This window comes from Panthera tigris, chromosome B1, assembly GCF_018350195.1.
Source record: "Panthera tigris isolate Pti1 chromosome B1, P.tigris_Pti1_mat1.1, whole genome shotgun sequence".
NCBI lineage: Eukaryota > Metazoa > Chordata > Mammalia > Carnivora > Felidae > Panthera > Panthera tigris.
The window spans coordinates 112,511,568-112,528,226 of record NC_056663.1 but is presented as its reverse complement, the minus strand read 5'-3'; the positions used below and the strand labels follow the sequence as shown (position 1 = coordinate 112,528,226).

General features: G+C 36.5%; 1 protein-coding gene across 1 annotated transcript in view; it reads left to right on the top strand.

Moving 5' to 3' along the window:
- Nucleotides 1-5,506, top strand: part of EGF (epidermal growth factor) — a 105,089-nt gene extending 99,583 nt beyond the window's left edge. The window contains exon 25 of the mRNA XM_042984035.1: nt 2,947-5,506. The gene's annotated coding sequence lies outside the window, so the exon portion shown is untranslated. The remainder of the gene's footprint in view (nt 1-2,946) is intronic.
- Nucleotides 5,507-16,659: the final 11,153 nt, after the last annotated feature.

The following is a 16,659-nucleotide window of genomic DNA, read 5'->3' as shown; positions in this document are numbered from 1 at the left end:
ATTATTTTTGGTGCAATTGTAAATGGGATTGTTTTCTTAATTTCTCTTTTTCTGCTACTTCATTATTAGTGTATAGAAATGCAACAGATTTTTGCACATTGATTTTGTATACTGCAACTTTACTAAATGCGGTTATCAGTTCTAGCAGGTTTTTGGTGGACAGTCTTTCAGGTTTTACTCTATATAGTATCATGTCATCTGCAAATAGTGAAAGTTTTACTTCTTCCTTACCAGTTTGGACGCCTTTTATTTTTGTTGTCTTATTGCTGTGGTTAGGACTTCTAGTACTATGTTGAATAAAAGTGGTGAGAGTGGATATCCCTGTCTTGTTCCTGACCGTAGAAGAAACGCTCTCAGTTTCTCCCCATTTAGGATGATATTAACTGCAGGATTTTCATAGATGGGCTTTATTATGTTGATGCATGTTCCCTCTAAACCTACTTGTTGAGAGTTTTTATCATGAGCGGTTGTTGTACTTTGTCAAATGCTTTTTTTGCATCTATTGAAATTATTGTATGGTTCTTATCCTTTCTCTTATTGATATGATGTATCATATTGATTGGTTTGTGAATATTGAACCACACTTGCAACCCAGAAATAAATCCTACTTGGTTGTGGTAAATGGTTTTTTTTAATGTATTGTTGGATTCAATTTACTAGTATTTTGTTGAGAATTTTTGCATCTATGTTCATCAGGAATATTGACATATAGTTTTCTTTTTTTAGTGGTTTCTTCATCTGGTTTTGGTATCAGGGTAATGCTGGCCTCTTAGAATGAATTTGGAAGTTTTACTTCCTTTCCTATATTTTGGAATAGTTTGAGAAGAATCGGTATTAACTTTTCTTAAATGTTTGGTAGAATTTGCCTGCAAAGCCATCTGGTTCTGGACTTTTGTTTGTTGGGAGTTTTTTGATTACTGCCTCAGTTTCGTTGCTGGTAATTAATTGATCTGTTTAAATTTTCTATTTCTTCTTGTTTCTGTCTTGGTAGTTTATATGTTTCTAAGAATTTATCCATTTCTTCTAGGTTTGCAATTTGTTGGCACATAGTTTTTCATAATATTCTCTTATAATTGAGTTTCTGTGGTGTTGATTGTTATTTCTCTTTTCTCATTGTGATTTTATTTATTTGAACCCTTTCTCTTTTTTCATGATAAGTCTGCCCAGAAGTTTATCAATTTTATTGATCTTTTCAAGAACCAATTCCTGGTTTCATTGACCTGTTCTATTGTTTTTTAGTTTCTTTATCATTTATTTCTGCTCTAATGTTTATTTCCTTCCCTCTGCTTGTTTTAGGTTTTGTTTATTGTTCTTTTCCTAGTTTCTTTAGATGTAAGGCTAAGCTTCTTGCTTTTTGAAGTAGGCCTGTCTTGCTCTAGACTTCCCTCTCAGAGCTGTTTTGGCCACATCCTAGAGGTTTTGGACAATTGTATTTTCATTTTCATTTGTTTCCATGTACCTTTTTATTTCTTCTTTTATTTCCTGGTTGACTCATTCATTGTTTAGCATGCTGTTTAACTTCCATGTATTTGTGGTCTTTCCAGATTTTTTTCTTGTGGTTGACTTATAGTTTCATAGTGTTATGGTCCGAAAATATGCATGGTATGACTTTGATCTGAATTTGTTAAGGCTTGTTTTGTGGGCTAATATGTGATCTATTCTGGAGAATGTTTCATGTGCACTTGAAAAGAATGTGTATTTGCTGCTTTACGATGGAATGTTCTGAATATATCTGTTAAATCCATCTGTTATAGTGTGTCATTCAAAGCCATTGTTTCCTCATTGATTTTCTGTTTAGATAATCTGTCCATTGATGTAACTGTTTAATGCATTTGGGTGTTTCATGTTAGGTGCATAAATATTTACAATTGTTGTATCTTCTTATTGTATTATCCGCTTTATTATTATATAGTGCCCTTCTTTGTCTCTTGTTATCATCTTTGTTTTAAAGTCTACTTTGTGCAATGTAAGTATTGCTACTCTGACTGTCTTTAGGTATTCATTTGCATGATAGATGTTTCTCCATTCTTCTGCTTCTTTCAGACTGCTGTTCATTCTATTGGGCATGTTTCTCATTTTGTTTATTGTGCCCTTTATCTCTGCTATAGTATTCCTTATCTCTGTGGTAAGAGTCTCACTCATGTCCTCCACTCTTTTTTCAAGTCCAGTGAGTATCCTTATGATCATTACTTTAAATTCTGTATCAGGCATGTCACTTACATATGTTTCACTTAGATCTCTGGTCATGGTTTTGTCCTGTTCTTTCATTTGGGATAAATTTCTGTCTTTTCATTTAGTCTAAGTCTCTATGCCTGTTGCTACATGTTAGGAAAGTCAGCTACCTCTCCTATCCTTGAGGGCAATGGCCTTATGAAGAAGAGATCCTGCAGTGCCCCTGCTTCCCAGGACCTGGTGTTTCCTGGAGTGTCTCCAGTGGGTGCCATGTGTGCTCTGCTATTTTGTCCTGGCTGCTTTATCTTTTAGACCAGTTGACTGCAGAGCCGCTCTTTGCCTGTTATGAACAGTGTTTGGTCCCTGGCCTGCACGTGGCACATTTTAACTAAGTTTGCTCTGGTCTGTTTGTGAAATGAGACTTGTCACTACCACCACTGTAACTGAGGCTCTGAAAAATCCCCAGGTCAGGAGGTGGTTTGAACAGGGCTTTGGGCTGGGCTTCTGGTAGAGGGGATCCACTGTCCTGGGACTGAGGCAAGCACAACTGAGAGTGGCAGCTCCACAGGGGTTGGGGCTTGTCAGTAAGCAAGTTAGGTAGTGAGTGTCAGTGCTGTGCTGGTTCCCACAAGTGGCTCTGTATTTATGCTGAGGGGTGGAGGAGGGACACGGCACCTGCCAGTTTCTGTGTTCCCTTAGAGGTCTCTCCATGAGTGCTGTCTCTCTGGGATGTGCTTCAAGATGAGTGAATAATATCCCCACTGTGTGCCCGAGGTGCTCTTCGGATCACTGTTTCCATGCTGTATGTTCCTGAGGTGTTTTCCTGCCTTTTCTCCAAGAGCAGACTCAATGCTCTCCAAGCTCTCCCAGAAGCAAGCATGGTGACCTTTAAAACTCCAGGTTTCAACTGATGCTGGTTGCAAGAACTCATGAATTTGGCTCCTCTTGCTTTCTAAGCCATTTGATACGGAGATTCCTTTTCCCCATGTGCTCTTCTGTGTGCTAGTCTGTCTCTTACCCCTCTCTATGACTATGCTCCCCACCTCCAACAGCAGCCATTATCTGTTTCTTTTCCAAGCCCATCTTTGCACTTCTTATCTTCTTTGATGTGACTTCTTCTCTACCTTTAGTTGTGAGGTTTGTTCTACCTGTCTTCAGGCCCTCTTCTGGTGTATTTAGGATGATTTCATATTTATCTAGTTGTACTCATGGGACGGGGTGAGTGTAGGGTCCTCCTACTCCACCACCATCTTCCAAACAGTTACTAGGATGCATTCTAAACTAAGAGTTATAAATCCCACGTTAGTGCCTGAGTTATTTGGGTTCCTATTTTTCATTTATATCATTAATCTGCCAGAATAATGAAAGTATAGTAAAACTGTTGCTATTGAGAACATTTAGGGAATCATTTTGGACAGTGAGTCAAGTGTATGCACCTTGGTTTCTTTAGCTCTAAAATGAATCATCCTTTGTGTGAAAACAACTTAAAGTCACAGCAAATACCAATACAAACTGAGATGTTATTACTACCTCTGAGGTATTGAGATACTCAAAGCCTTACTGCTTTAAACACCCAATGTTCTTTTATTAGTCCAGGATAACTTTCTCTATCATTGTATAAAACATGTTGAGCATAAGTATATCTATCATTTTATAAAACACATCAAGCATAAGTATACATTTTCTTGACAACATAAGAGCTTCATTACACATCAGCCATAATAAAATGCTACCGTTTTGTGATGATCAGAGCTCCTTTACTGTATATTAAAGGTTCTTGAGTCCAAATATTTTACTTTTCTTATAGACTTTCAAGCTGTCAACTCTCATGTCTCTATCAATTACCTTCCCTGCAAGCTCCTCGTCACCTTCCTTATTGCTTCTGTTTTGTAAACTTGTGTTCAGATAACCGAGAAAGTTAGCATTGTAACCAAAAGTGAGAATAAATGTATATTGAAGGCAAGTTTAAGAACATTTAGTGAGTAAAGTATATAAATTTAGCCCTTAGACTTTTGGCATATTGCATCCTTTTATTTTTTCCTTACTGTTCTAGGCTACATTCTCAGAATGCAGATACATCAATTCCACATAGGTGAGGTGGTGTCACTATGTATATAATGACAATACATAATATAGTCGTTAAGAAGATGGTCTCTGAAGTCCACAGGACTGGATTTAAATCCCATTGTATCGCTTACTAGCTTTGTTACCTTGTTCAAACTACTGAATCTCTCTAAACTTCAATTTCCTCATCTCTACAATGGGGAGAATAACATTACTGTTGTCATAAGATTGTTGTGCTTTGAAGTGAAATGATGCATGTACATGCTTACCATAAAATTAAATCATGTTATTATTTTGCCCCCTTTTAAGACCACTGTTTCAATAGTATTAGCTTACACTATGGTAAACTTGTTTGTACTGCTTCGAATCCAGGCAAGTGGCACATGAAGATGGGGCAAAGAGCAGAGCCCTAATCCCCTGGGTCAGAATTTCAAGGGGCATTGTACACAAATATCATGACAGATTAACCATTCAATTTATTTTTTACGTTAAAATGACTACCTCAGACATATATGTTTGGGGTATGTTGGTCGATTATTCATCAAGTTTTATGCATTGGATAAAGAAAATTAATGAGACCATTAATTAATGACCGTGTTAGTATCAGACAACAGTGTGCAGTTCATCTATTCCTATGTAGAGCTGGGAAAGTTTTTGTTTTGTTTTGTTTTCATTTTTATCTATTTTTTAAAGGCGGAATGCTTATAAGCAGAGGATGCATTTGAGAAACCACATAAGGGTTCTGAAAATCTCAGTTGACTTTCATAATCCCAAAAGTAATTAATACACCATGTGTTATGAGAATAACCCCTTTGTCTGTATATTCTAGCTCTAACATTTGTTGCCAGCTGTTAAGCCAAGTAGAAATACCCTGTCAAATGTGGACATTAATTTTAAATACATATTAATTTGTTATAATTGGAGACAGTGGCACAAAAGACACAGGTGGTGGCTTCTAATGATAGGTAAGAGAATATGTAATTAGAGTTCTAGAACCACGTGATCTCTGTCAATAGCAACTTTCCAAAATTTCTCACTATCATCACCTGCTTTTATTAGTATTTCCACCTGTTGCCTCAATGGTAAGGAAATACCACCTAAAGAAGTATGGTAATGACTGGGCTGTGATTGAGCTTTTAAACCATTTATATCCAAATCGCATTTAAGCCTACCTAGTCTTATAAATGTGGATATGTATGATAGTTTGCACTATTAAAAAGTCTTTGAATGTGTGGAATTAAAATATTTTTCTCCAGAATTATATCTTACATTTGCATTATGACTTCTAATTTTTATATTCCTTATCTTATTTGACCTCATTAATTCTCACATCCAATCTACAGAAATTAGTGGGGCAGATATTCTATTCATTTTACTGGTTCTTAAAGATTATATCCAAAGTTGAAGGGAAGTGAAGATGAATAATAAAATACATTATTAGAGATAAGAAATTACTTCATAATGATAAAATGTTTATTTTTCCAGAAATATACTACAATTCTATAATCATATACACATAATACCCATCCTCAAATATATAAAGCAAAAAATGTATTAACAACTTATCAGAAGTATTGAAGAAAATAGAATCACAGTAGATTTTATCATACTACTCTTGGTAATTAATAAACTTGGAAGACAAAAACATTAGTAAGGATATAGAAGACTTTAAAGTACAGTAATTATAATTGGATATATATAGTGAACATATAACTTCATGAGAATTAATATGTGCTAATTAATAATGTAGCTTCAATAAGTTTCTGGGGACCACACGAATTTAGTGATATAGACCATATTCTCTGACCATAATGAAATTAAGTTAGAGTTAATAATAAAGTGATAATTAAACATTTCCAAATAACTTATGAGCCAAAGGAGAAATCATAATGGAAATTAGAAAATACGCAGAGCTGAACAATTGTGAAAATTCTACACACCACAATGAATGGAATATAACTAAACTGGCACTGAGAGGGAATTTTATAGCTTTATATCCTTATAAAGGAAAAAATAGAAAATTAATGAGCTAAGAAGCACTCCACTGAAGAAGCTAAAAAAAAGTGGAATAAATCCAAAGACAGTATAACCAAAGATTTCATAAAGATAAGAGGAGAAATTAATTAAATAGGAAAAAAACGAGGATTAAAAAAGCCAAAAGTCAGTGGTTTTAAAAAGTTTAACAAATATACAACAATATTAATCAGAAAAAAAGAGAGAATAAACAACTAATGTTATGAATGAAAAGGGCATAAAACTACAGACATGGTAACAATTTAAAGAATAAGAGAATAGTATGAATAATTTTGTGGGAATAAAATCTCAAATTTAATCCAATGGATAATTGCTTAGAAAAAAAAAATCAGCTTACCAAAACTGACAGAGAAAGAAACAGAAAACCTGAATAGTCCTAAACTCATTAAAGAAATTAAAAATTTTTTAAATCTTTCCACAAGGAAAATATCGAGCTTTACATATTTGGTAGCCTTGCATTGTGTCAACTTGGTAAACTGGAACTGTTCCCCCAATTTTATTCCTATGTGTTTTTGTGATATGGTTGGTCATCATGGTTAGATACAGTGAAAGATAGGTGCATGGGTGCCAGCTAGTTCTCACTCTTCCCTGTGGTGATTACTGTCAGGTTGCAGATTGTTCTTCCTCTCCATTGCTTGGTGTTCATCTCTTTTTCCTGATTGTTGGATATAATGCATATCAGTGTTCCCAAGCCACCACTTAACACAGATACAAAACTCTTCCATTAACCTCCCCACTGGCTCTGCTTCATGCTCCCACTTGAGAAGGTAGGAGCACCTGGCTTTGCAGATTTTTCTGCAAACTTTACCTTATCTGTGCATCTCATTGCATCAGGGATGCTCATAAGTGACTTTCTTCTGATTCTCCATATCTCTAGTCTGGACCTTCCTCTCCCAGCTGCTCTTAAAATTATGTAAGATCTAATTTCTACAATAAACTCTTTATTGTATAATATCCAGTGCTGTGCTTCCTTGATTGAATCCTAAATGATCTAAAAAGAAAATTCAACCAAATATTTAAGGTATACCTAATTCTCATATTATACGTATTTTTTCCATAAAATAAAAAAATAAGAAGATATACAGATGTCAAATAATAAGCATGTGAAAATATGCTCCACACCATCTTTACTTCGCATGTTTAAAAAAATATTTATTTTTGAGAGAGAAAGAGCAAGCAGGGGACGGGGAGAGAGGCTCCCAGCTGTCAGCACAGAGCCTGAAGCAGGGCTTAAAACCACAAACCATGAGATCATGACCTGAGCCAAAGTCAGGTGCTTAACAGACTGAGCCACCCAGGCACCCTTGATTTGAATGTTAAAACAACAGTGAGAAACCACTACACACCTATAGAATGGCCAAAATCTGGAACACTGACAACACCAAATGCTGGCAAAAATGTGGAGCAATAGGAACTCATTTGTTGCTAGTGGAGATGCAAAATGGTACATCCACTTTGTAAGACAGTTTGGCATTTCTTATAAAACGAAACATACTCTGGTCATATGATCCAGCAATCAACTCCTTGGTATTTACCCAAAGGACTTGAATATGTCCACACAAAACCTGTACATAGATGTTTATAGCAGCTTTATTCATAATTGTCAAAACTTGGAAGCAATGTCCTTCAGTAGGTGAATGGATAAACTGTGGTGCATCCAGACAATGGGATATTATTCAGTGCTAAGAAGAAAAGAACTATCAAGCCATGAAAAGGGATGGAGGAACCCTAAATGCATATCCCTAAGTGAAAGAAGGCAATCTGTAAAGGCCACATACTGTATGATTCCAACTGTGTGACATTCTGGAAAAGGCAAAATTATGGAGACAATAAAAGATCAGTGACTGTCAGGAGTTGAAAGAGAGGGATAAATGGGTGGAGCACAGATTTTTAGGGCAGTGAAAATACTCTGTATAATACGGATGATGGATATGTGTCATACCTTTGTCCAAACCCATAGAACGTACAATACCAAGAATTAACTCTAAGGTAAACTATGGACTTTGGGTGGGTGATATGTCACCGTAGGTTCATCAGTTGTAACAAATGTACCATTCTGGTGGAGGATGTCAATAAGGGGGAGGCAGTGTGGGGGCAAGAGATTTATGGGACATCTGTAACTTGCTCACAATTTTGCTATGAACCTAAAACTGCTCTAGAAAAAGTCTTAAAAATTGTTCTTTAATTTTAAAAGTTTTATGGGATTAATATAATACTTATTTCTAATGTAGACAAGTATAGCACAAGAAAAGAAAGAAAGATTGCAGGCCAAACTCAATTATGAATATATATGCAAAAGTCTGAACAAAATTTTAACAATTTAGCAATATAGCAAAAAGATAACATGACCAAGTGACAACTATATGGTAAGTGAAAAACTGACTAAATATTTAAAGCCAATAAGTATAAAAGTAACAAAACAGAAAAAATTTAATAGATGCAGGAAAAATTTTCAATATAATTCAACATCCATTTATGCAAAATCTTAGCAAAATAAGAAAAGTCTTTAACTTGATGAAGAAAAATCTATCAGAATTCCACAGTGAACATTATATTTTAAGGTTAAATGTTGAAGATCAAGATCAAGATAAGGATGCCCTAAAATCATCACTTTCTTTTTTTTATTTGCATTTTTTATTACTGAGGAGGGTGATTGCTTGCTTACATTTTAACTATGTTTTTCTGTGAATTTTGTTTTAAATTTTTAAAAAATGTTTATTTTTGAGAGAGTGAGACAGAGCATGAGAAGGGAAGGGCAGAGAGAGAGGGAGACACAGAATCCGAAGCAGGCTCCAGGCTCTGAGCTGTCAGCACTCAGCTCCATGGAGGGCTGGAACTCACAAACCCAGAGATCATAACCTGAGCTGAAGCTGGACACTCAACCCACCGAGTCACCCAGATGCTCCGCTAGTATCATCATTTTCATTCAATGTTATGCTAGATGTTGTAGACACAGTAATATTCCCCAAACAATAAGATTAAATTTTTAACAATATGCAAGTATTGACAACAAGGAAATTAAACTCTCATTATTTTTAGATGATAAAGCTGTTCATAGAAAACAAAAAGAATCTACAGTTAAATTACAAGAAGTAACACAAAGTTACTATATCTTAAACAAAATTTTTTTAATGTTTTTATTTTTGAGAGAGAGAGACAGAGACAGAGAACAAGCAGGGGAGGGGTAGAGAGAGAGGGAGACACAGAATCTAAAGCAGGCTCCAGGCTCCGAGCTGTCACACAGAGCTGGCCTCAGGGCTGGAGCTTATGGACCGCGAGATCATGACCTGAGCCAAAGTTGGATGCTTAACTGACTGAGCCACCCAGGCACCCCCAAAGTGTTATATCTTTATAACACTAACCAGAAAATGTGGTAGAAAAAATATATACGCTACAATAGTAATATAAACATGAAGTAACTATCAATAAATCTAAGCAGGTCCAGATCCATTATAGAGAAAATAAAAAAATTAAAAGACATGAAAGATGGTCTAAAAGAAGATATATCATGTTCAGTGGTAGGAAGTCTTAATATACTAAAGTTGTCAATTCTCATCAAAATAATATTTGAATTCAATTTCAATTCAATACATTTTCAATACAAATCTCACATTTAAAAAATAAAACTTGACAAATTCATTCTAAAATTTAAACAGAAAGGTCTGGCTATGAAGGTCTAGGATATCAAACGTTTTCTGTGAAGAATTAGATAATATAAAAACAACAACCCATTTGAAGGCATCAGAGAGCTACTAAGGCAGTGAGGATTTGAAGGGTTAAAATCTTGCATAGAAGGAATAAGAAATGAAAAGAGATAAACTTGATATTCAGTGTCACATGTCTAGTTGAGGCATTCACCAATTTGTAAGCAGCAGAATGAAAGCGTGAAAAGAGAATCACGATAAAATGAAGAGAAGGTGAGCAGACAGTTTTATGAGGGCTAGGAGACTAATATCAGAGTTTGGGGCCTGGAAAGAGGAGTTGCCCTGAGAACCAACCCAAACTTTCACATAGGATCTTTGAATGGCTATAGCTGAGGCAAAAAAATGAACTAGAAACAGTCCAGGTCTCACAAAAAAAAAACACCAGATTCAAATTAGCTCATTCCCAGATAGGATTAAGATGATCTGACCTCATTTTTAATTTTGCTACAAACAAAAGTGAATCCTCTCTAGAGGAACATAAGTTCATTCAAAACTTCTGATTATTTCTCCAGTTTTTAAATATGTGATGTTTGGTATTCAATAAAAAATTAGCAGGTAAACCAGGATATAAGACAATTGACCAAAAACCAAAAGAAAAGAATAAAACAGGCAAAATAAATAGACCTATAGGAGATTCAATTATTGAAGTTACCAGACATGGATTTTAAAATAATAGGTTCCGGGGCGCCTGGGTGGCACAGTCGGTTAAGCGTCCGACTTCAGCCAGGTCACGATCTCGCGGTCCGTGAGTTCGAGCCCCCTCAGGCTCTGGGCTGATGGCTCGGAGCCTGGAGCCTGTTTCCGATTCTGTGTCTCCCTCTCTCTCTGCCCCTCCCCCGTTCATGCTCTGTCTCTCTCTGTCCCAAAAATAAATAAAAAACGTTGAAAAAAAAGTTTAAAAAAATAAAATAATAGGTTCATATACTGAAGAATATATACCGAGAAAAAGAATTGTAGCAAGAATTTGAATCTATTTTAAAAAATCAACTGAAAATGACAATAATTAAAATAAAGAACTCAGTAAATGGGTTTAAAGATTAGACACACCTGAAAAGATAATTAGTAAGCTAGAAAATAAGTCAATAGAAAATAAACATATATTTAATTATAGAAAGCTAGAAAAGAGAGTGGTAAAAGCAATATTTGAAGAGATAATGTCTGAGACTATTTTAAGATATATGAAAAGTGATAAACCAGATTGAAGAAATGCCACAAAACCAAACAAGAGAAATATAAAGAGGGGCGCCTGGGTGGCTCAGTTGGTTGAGCGTCCAACTTCAGCTCAGGTCATGATCTCACACTCCGTGAGTTCGAGCCCCACGTTGGGCTCTGTGCTGACAGCTCAGAACCTGGAGCCCGCTTCAGATTCTGTGTCTCCCCCTCTCTCTGCCCCTCCCCTGCTCATGCTCTGTCTCTCTTTGTCTCAAAAATAAATAAAAACATTAAGAAAAATTAAAAAAAGAGAAATATAAAGAAAACCTTGACTATAAAGAAAATGAGAAAATATGAAAAGCATTAAAAAAATAAGAAACATACTTTCAAATGAACAAAAATAAGACAACAGAAATGATGAAAGCCAGAAAATAGAATAATATATTTAAAGTGTGGAAAAAGAAATATATTTAAAGTGTAGATTTTGACATCTAGCGAAATATTGTTTAAAAAATTGAAGCAAAAATGGTAACTTTAGATAACACAAACCTAGGAAATAGGACACTGGGACACATGCACCAACAGATACACTGAAGAAAATTTTTCAGACAGAAGTAAAATGATCCCAGATCAAATCATGAAAATACAAGAAATGAAGAATAATTGAAAGGGCAAATATGTGGGTAAATTTAAATGGATATGGACTATGTATGAAAAAATCAAATGCTACCCATTAAGAAGGTTTAAATAAGAGGACTTGATCTATCAGATATCAGAAATTTAATTATAAAGTAATAGCAACTAAGAAGTATAGTATTGTTACAGGAATATACAGACAAATGGAATATAAAATGACTCACACACAGCAGCCTGAAAAATTGTAGAGTGGACAATGCACATTGATGGGCTAAGAAAGGACTATCAGTAACGACAGCTGAGAAAACTGGTTATTCTACTGAATGTAATGAAACAGATCCCTGCCTTACACATTTACATAAAAATCAACCCAAGGTAGAATATACATTTAAATGTAGAAGGCAAGGGGCGCCTGGGTGGCTCAGTCTGTCCTTCCGTCTGTCGTGTTAAGCATCCGACTTCGGCTCAGGTCAGGATCTCACGGCTTGGCTTGTGGGTTTGAGCCCTGCATTGGGTTCTGTGCTGATAGCTTGGAGACTGGAGTCTGCTTTGGATTCTGTGTCTCCCTCTCTCTCTGTCCCTCCTCCGCTTGTCCTCTGTCTCTCTCTCTTTCAAAAATAAATAAACATTAAAAAAATGTTTAAATGAAGAAGGCAAAACTATAATCCTTTTAAAAACATTTATAGAAGCACATTTTAATAACCTTGGGTTAAAGAAGAATTTCTCAGTCAAGATCCCCAAAATGAAAAGATCAATAAATTATCGTTAAAATTAAGAACTTCTGTTTTTCAAAATACACCATAAGGAGGGTCAAAATACAAGTTGTACCTTTAAGAAGTTTGCAACAGATATAACTGACAAAGGATGATATAAATCTAGAATATATAAATATTTCCCAAAGGCAATAGAAAGAGAAAAACTGCAGTAGAAAACAGACAGAAGAGGAAACACAAATGTGACCCAAAAACCGCATGAAACACCGTCACATTAGTATTCAAGGAAATCAAACCACAGTGGGGTGCCATTTCACACTCAGCCTCTGGCAAACATTCCACTCAGACAAGTCCAAATTTGAGTAAGAGTGTGGAACACCCAGTACTCTCACACAGCTGGTGGGGCTGTTAATTGGTATAATCATGTTAGCACTACCAAGTAAAGTTGAACACGTTCATTTCTACAACCTATCCATTTTAATCTGAGGCACATATCCCAGAGAAACCCTTACACCTGTATATCTCAAGGCACGTAAAAAAGAGTCCATGATAACAAAAACCTGAAGACCACATAAATATCCATTAACAGTCATGTGAAAAAGAAATTATTGTATAGTTTTATTATGGGATACTGTATAGTAGCTAAAAAACATAAATGAATTATAGCTATACACATGAAAATAGGTTAATCTGAAAAAGTGTTTAATCTGAGTTAATCTGGAAAACAGGAAAGAAAATTTTATGAAAGAAATAATTCCATTATATAAAGTTTCTAAGCAGGTAAAACTAACAATATGTTGTTTGGGGATGCAGGGTTAAGTGATAAAATTATGGAGAAAAGTACTCTCACGCAGCTGGTGGGGCCGTTAAAAAATTCTGACACTGACAAAAAATTCTGAAGGGTAGTTGTCTTTCGCACCAGGAGAGGATGCCTTCATTTATGGGTACCCAGGGCTTCTGAGGTATCTCTGTAATGTTCTATCTCTAAGTCTTAGGGATGGACATGTGCGTAGGTGGTTTTACTATTACTATATGTCTGTAAACTGCCCACATGTAATAAAAAAAAGTGGGAAAAATGTGTATTTCACAGTTGCAAAACAAGATGGTGAAAACACAAAAGAAATTGTCCCTAAATTCCACTAAGCACTTCATGGATTCCAAAGCAGAATTATTCACATTCCTTGCATTTATCCAAGCTGGGCTTTCTGAAGTCTGGATCTCTGAAGCCATGGAGCATGCATGACGCATTAACATGTTCTGAGCTGGGAATTTTCCTCCACAGTTGCAAGAGCCTGAAGAAGGGCAGAAAATGCTATTTACTATATGCTTTGAACACATTTGGCACATAGAGGGATATAAAAGAGGAATGGGATAATGGAGGTTATGGGGAGAGAAAGGTGATGTACAACAAAGGAGGAAATACTTAGAAAAAATAAAAATTGGCATTTGAAATTACCTCGTTAGGGATGGTAAAAAATGATGTTTGTAATTATGATGAAAAGGGGCATTGAAATTTTGGTGATTTGATTTGCTTCGATCTTCCATTAACAAATCTGACCTTTAGCAATCCATTGTTCAGATTTCCTCCTTTGTTTTAAATTCTGCTTTTCAAATCCCTGTGCAGCCTTCTGTGTTTGCTAAATTATTCAACAGATTCATATAGCAATGCGTATGTTTGTCCTGAGCTGGAAATTATAATGTGACTGTCTGTACTTCTTTCTTTCATGATATAATGGATAGGGATAACTTTAAGTAATCAAAGTAGAAAGGAAATCAAGATCACAAATGGAAGAAAGTAGAAGCTAAGGTCCTCTGCCTCTATGGGCATTTTTTAACACTCCGCCATATTCCAGCTCTTGGGACCAGGTTTGTTCCATTCTCATTCCAAACTCATAGCTTTGTTTAGTTTCTCTTGGACTCCAAACGACTTTGTATCCCTCCCCCCCCCCACAACTGTTACCATCTTCTTATTCAAAAACTGTCTTGAGACTCAGTAGAGTTCTCAGAGAATAAGGCAAATAAGAAAAATGTGGTCTTCAGTGATCACTCGGTTCCCTAAAGCAGTCACTCTATTTGCTCATGATCGGAAAAGAAAAAAGAGCCTTCTTGTAATCCTGGCCCTGTAAGCGGACAGTCTTAGCTATACAACATATTCTAAAGGTTGTCTAGCTCTGTCCTCAAAGTAGGGTTTCCTCTCCCACATCTCCAAAGAGGGTCCTTTCGCTTTACTTTGGACTTAACACCTGTAGTCACGGGCAGCTTGGCACTTCAAGGGACAGCTGTTATTTCATTGGAATTGCAAGAATGTTCTTCCTGTAACAACCATCCACTGGGCTGGCTCTGAAAGCTAGAAGACCGATTCTTCATTTAATCCTTTAAATATTAGAAAATAGTATCTCCTTTTTCAAGACGTGGCTCCTGAGAATCCTTTTTCCCCCAGAGGCCAAATATCCCTGCCTTTGTTGCATTCCCCTATCGATTACATTTTTAGACCTTTCAGAATACACTGGTGCCTCTCTTCAGAGGTCAGACTCCAAAATGTCAGTGTCCTTTTAAAAGTGAGATGTCCAAACTGAGCACCGGACTCCTGACGTGGCACAGATCCTGTGGATTACGAAGTGGTTTATTCCCCCTTTTGGACTAAACTTCCCAAATTTTGTTAGTTTTAACAGAAACTACATCACACAGGAAACTCATAGAGAAATAATCAGGGATTAGCATGGGACTCCCATCGGAGCTAATTCTTCACTGAAGAATTGTTCAATGTAAAGTTGCCACAGTTCACAGGGCATCCATCCAAGATGTGAAAATGAAATGTCTCCAGGTCCTGGAATTGGGCAGCACCGTATGGAGTTGGGGTGACTCAGTCCCTCGCCCCCAGGGCCTCACATCTTTGCTTCACTCTGCAGGTCTGCTCTGCTTTGCCTCTTCTCTTGACTATGTGGCCTTTTCAAGCCTTTTATGTTCCTCCATGACGTTGGCTTGCCTGTGCTCCAGTGTGCCACGAGCAATCTAGCCCAATTTCTAGACCACCTTTCATTTCAAGTGCTCCCTGCCCAGCATCCAGCTCAGTGTCCCTCAAAGTTGAATGTCCACAAAGTCACGCAGAAGTCTTATAAAAAATGCAAATGATGGTTGAGTAGGTCTAGGGAAAGGAGTGTAACTTTTTAACAAGTTCCCAGCTGACATGGATGCTGCTGGCCCACAGATCCCACTTTGAGTAGCAAACGAATCAAGATACAGCTGATCCAATTTCCCAATTCCAAATTCCTGTTCCTCGGTCCAGTTTTTGGGTTTGCTTACCCTGGATCACACTGCTCTCACTAGCTATTGGCAGGAGAACAGGTGGACATAATACAAATATGCACTTTAGTCAGCCTTTACAGCAGGAGCCATGGGTCGACTGGCTAGCTCAAATGTTAAAATACATCTACAAGAGGAGTAGCTAAAACCCCAAGATCATGTTTATATAAATGGCTCCCTAAACCAAATTTTGCATATCTTGTACTTGTGCACTTCTTTTTTCTGATGGGAGAGACTGTCATTTTCCAACATAATTGGTACAGTTCTGATTTCCTTTAAACCCTGTTCATACAGTTAAGTTAAACTTGTTTCTGACGTTTGTCTAAGGATTATACCTGTCAAATTAAAATAGTCTAGAGAAGAAAAAATAATGAATTATCCTCTTAAACTAGATTTTCATATTTAGATTTTATTCTTCCATCATTTCAGTGAGACTTTGGAAGAAATGAAAGACTTGCTTTCAGTGAGCCATCCTAAAGAAGGAGCCCTTTATATTGTATTCTTTATCTTTGTGCCATCCCTGAACTCAGTGCAAATTTGCAGTTATAAGGGTCAAATGTCCTTTTGCAGTAGCTTCTCCAGGTAGGCCTGTACGGCCCTCCAAATCTCCAAGTGTGACTTCTAAACTGCAAATGATGTCTAGAGGGAAACATTGTAGTTCAGAACTCAAACTTACACTCTATACTCCCCCGCCTACCCAGTATTCAGGATGCTGACCCTTCCACTCCGTTAAGGACACTGGAAATGATGTCCGCATTTTATTTTTACTCACTAATTTAGATGCTCACTGCTTGGTAGAGATACTACAGTGCCCTCCCGTTCCAATCGGCTCCAATGTTTTTTGTTTTTTGTGGGGTTTTTTGTTTGTTTTTTTAGCTTCA